Genomic DNA, 4,130 nt, shown 5'->3' on the forward strand with positions numbered 1-4,130 from the left:
CCTTAGTTGCTTTCCACTCTCTTCTGCTTGTTTAATTTATTCTCATTTGTGATTAGATTTTTAAAATCAGTTGTCAGTGAATTTATTTTTCCTTCTACTTTTATTGAGATATGATTGACACACAGTACTGTATGAGTTTAAGGTATACAACATAATAATTTGACTTACATACATTATAGAATGGTGACCACAGTAGGTTTAGTGAACATCCATCATCTCATAGAAACAACATCAAAGAAATAGAAAAAAAGTTTTTTTCCCTTGTGATGAGAACTCTTAGGATTTATTCCCTTAACAACTTTCATATAGGAGGTAAAGAAAGCAATGTTAATTATCTTTATCATGCTGTACATCTCTAGTACTTTGTCTTATAACTGGAAATGTGTACCTTTTGATCACTTTCACCTGATTCCCCCTTCATCCCTACTCAGTGAATCTAAAATAACTTTATTACTGCATTGAAAATGTAGTAAGATATATGGTATAAGTTCTAAATCTTTAAACACGCAGTGAATATTTGCAGAAATAATGTATAAAAGTTAGAAAATAGGTGATATATTGTGACTATATTGTTTGTCACATAAAAAACTGTAGTAACTTACAGAATTATCAATATTTATGAATTTCTTACAATTTACATACAGGTAATGTGGATTCTACCTTTGCCACATATTCAGAAATTTATTTGTTGTTAATTCTGATGTGAATTTCATTTGATATATTGTCTTTCATTTACATAGTTTTTAATTAGGCTGTTAAATTTTAAAGCATGACTTAAATGTCCTTATTTATGTATTTCTTTAATACAAGGGAATTTTTCAGTACTCTTCATTTGAATCAAATGTTCTGAGTAGTGTTTAAGAAGAGTTTTTATATTAAAAATTTTGGTTGATTTTATTGCTATGTTATTACAACCATTGATTTTACTTGGTATTTTCTTCACTATTTGTATCTCTGTTTGACTTAGGTAACTTAGATTTACTTCTATTTTTCAACCATAGTATATCTGAATTTATATTTAGAGAACATATTTTTATAATTCACTAATTACATTAAATAATATCAAACTGATAGTTCTATATATTTGTATACATTTTGTACAGTTCTGCAAATTTTTTTAAAAGCATTGTGTTGTGTTAACACATTTTAAATTGCTACTCTTTCCATAAGGGGTACATTCTGTTCCTTTTTGAAACTGCATGCATTTTCAATTTAATATGAAAAATAATGTTGAAATGGATAGATATGACTGAAGAAAAAAGGGCCCTGTAAGATAAAAACCAAAAAAATTCTATAAAATAAATACATAAATGAAACAAAGAGTTCTAGGGAAAATCAAGCTAACTTTACAGTTTAGACATCTCAAGACACTGAGCCTAGCCAAGGGCTACCCAGTTGAACTTTTTGTGGTGATGGAAATGTTCTGTATCTACACTGTCCAGTACCATAGCCTTTAGCCACATGAGGCTGCTGAGCGCTTAAAATGTGTCTAGTGCAGTGGAATAATTGAATTTTTAATTTTATTTAATTTTAACTTTAATTGCCATCCTACTGGACAGTGCAGATCTAGCCATTCTTGCAAGTATGCATTTGTTTAAGCCACTCAGTTTGCCTATTCTTAATGACCTATATAGGTAGAGACTCCATATGTTTTTCAGCCTTTCTTTAATACAGTAGTTTTAACCTGTTAATCTCTTCTCCCTGAAGAAGAAAAGCCATATTTCAAAGGTGAGTACTAATTGTCATCCACCTTCACTTCTCTTTTTTCATAGTCTTTCTGTCTCTCGTAGCATCTTTCATATTGTTCCTGTTGTGTTGTTTTTCTTAACCTTAGTATGTTGGCTACCTGTTTTTTTTTTTTTTTTTTTTACTTTTTGGTTCTGTGTACCTTAGATCAGAAAAACAAGTGTGCATGTGTAAATGTATTTTTCTTCTTTTGTAAAAAATTTTATTTTAAGCAAGTTTGAGTCACTACCATTGTCAGAGTTTTACAAATGATTTCTATGTGTGTATTCCCATTTCTTAATGGGGAATACAAAACTAAGTAAATGCATCATTATATTAGAATTGTTCATATTCTCTAAGAATTTTGCTATAAAGAGTTTGAATCCAGGTATACATTAACACACTTCCTTATACTGTTTAAACTTGCTACTTGAACAAATAGAGTTTCCATGGCTGATTGGAGTTATACTAAACTGTCATCTGTTTAATGTCAGGGCAGGAAAAAAATGCTCATTAAAACTTAATGCTGTGTTGGGGGAAAATTGTCAGATTAGTGCCCTTTTAGTTTTCTTTATTATATGTTGCAAAAACTAGTTATTTATGTTAAGGATATAGTGAGGTTCTATCTTGAGTTAGGACTGTTAGTTAAATGAAAATGTAACTGAATTTCAACTTCTACTTGAGGCTCATTCTTATATGTTATAGATAACCTCTAATCAAGGTATAGTCACTGAAATACATAACCCTATTTTACTTTGATATTTTTCTTTTCCTCTTTTCAAATAGTTATGAATCGTATTTACTACTTTGCTTTTGACTTGCCTACTGTTGGATAAAACACATGTCCTGTGTGTGACTTAATTCCTTTGCAGAAATCAGCACACATTTTCTGTAAAGGGCCAGGTAGTAAATATTTTAGGTTTCGTGACACATACAGTCTCTCTTACAACTACTTAACTCTGCAATTGTAGCATGAAAGTAGCCGTCCACAGTACGTAAATAAATGGGCATGGCTGTGTTCTGATAAAATTCTATTTACAAAAGCAGTGGAAACTTTGCTATTAAATGTTATATCTTACTGATTAATTTGACCCTTTTATCATTAAGAAATGTATCACTTTATCTTTGGTAATCTTTGTCTTCACATCTATTTTATTTGATATTAATAGCCTTTTTATGTTTTCTGTTGGCCAGGTATATCCTTTTTTTTTAATCAACTTTTAACCTGTGTCTTATAAAATGCATGACTTGTAGACAGTATATAGTTGGGTCTTGCTTTTTTACCTGTTTTGACAAGTAAGTCCTTAACTTTCACATTCCACTTGGAGTTAATATTGTACTACTTAACATAAAATGTAGAAACCTGACCACTATGTGGATTCTCTTATCCTCATCCTTTATGCTGTGGTTGACATGTATAAGTATATACATTATTGACCCCCAAAACAATGTTGTAGTTTTTGCTTTAAACAAGTATATAGAAATACCCTGGCTTTCAACATCATAATATATTTACCTATCTTCACACAATAAGACACACAAAGTAGTACCTTCAATGTAGCGTTACTATTTTTCCTTCTGGAAATAATAAATAACTTGTGGGAAGATACCGCAAATATCCTGTTTCTTCCAACTTTTGCCTACTAGTTTTCGTGTCCATTGATGATTCTCACTTGAATCAGTTATTACTCAGATGGTTGCCAAGTGGTTATTTGCTTTTACTTTTTTAATAGGAGACTATTGAACATTTTGTTAATACTATGATATACTGGGCATAACAGTCTAAATTGCATTATCTGTTACATCATTGACAAAATACAGTGCTTACAGTTTTACAATTAATAGAGTATGTACTTTTTTGTTTGCATATTCCCATAAGCCAAGAATTTTGAGGTTTGCTTTCTGTAATTTGAGAAAATAAATAATATGTATGTTAAGCATATTGAATATTTTTTCAAACCATAGAGCCCTTTTGATATTATCTTCCTTCCCAAGCTCCCTAATTTGACAATTGCTCATTTGGATTATAAGATTCTGTTTGTTTCAGTCACTTGGCCTTGGCTCTCTCAGTGATCTCCAATAAATATTAAATGCATGTTACCTGTAATGATAAATATTTTGAGTTAAGAAACTGATTGTATATTTTTAGCATTCACTGAGTTTACACTCAAGATAATAAATTTTAAAGAAATAATTAAGATGAACAAAAAAATATGACCTATGCCTTTAAAAGGTAGATGGTTTATTTTATTTTTATAATACCGATAATGAGCCTGATAAGTACTTGAAATCGCATGCCTCTGTAATCCATAAGTTGAGAGGAAGCATTGTAAAAATTAAAAAAGCATGGGTTCTTTGAGATGCACATGTCCTATCTGGTCTTCTCAGGAACCCTTATCTCTGCC

This window comes from Grampus griseus, assembly GCF_964374135.1.
Source record: "Grampus griseus genome assembly, chromosome: 5".
Lineage (NCBI taxonomy): Eukaryota > Metazoa > Chordata > Mammalia > Artiodactyla > Delphinidae > Grampus > Grampus griseus.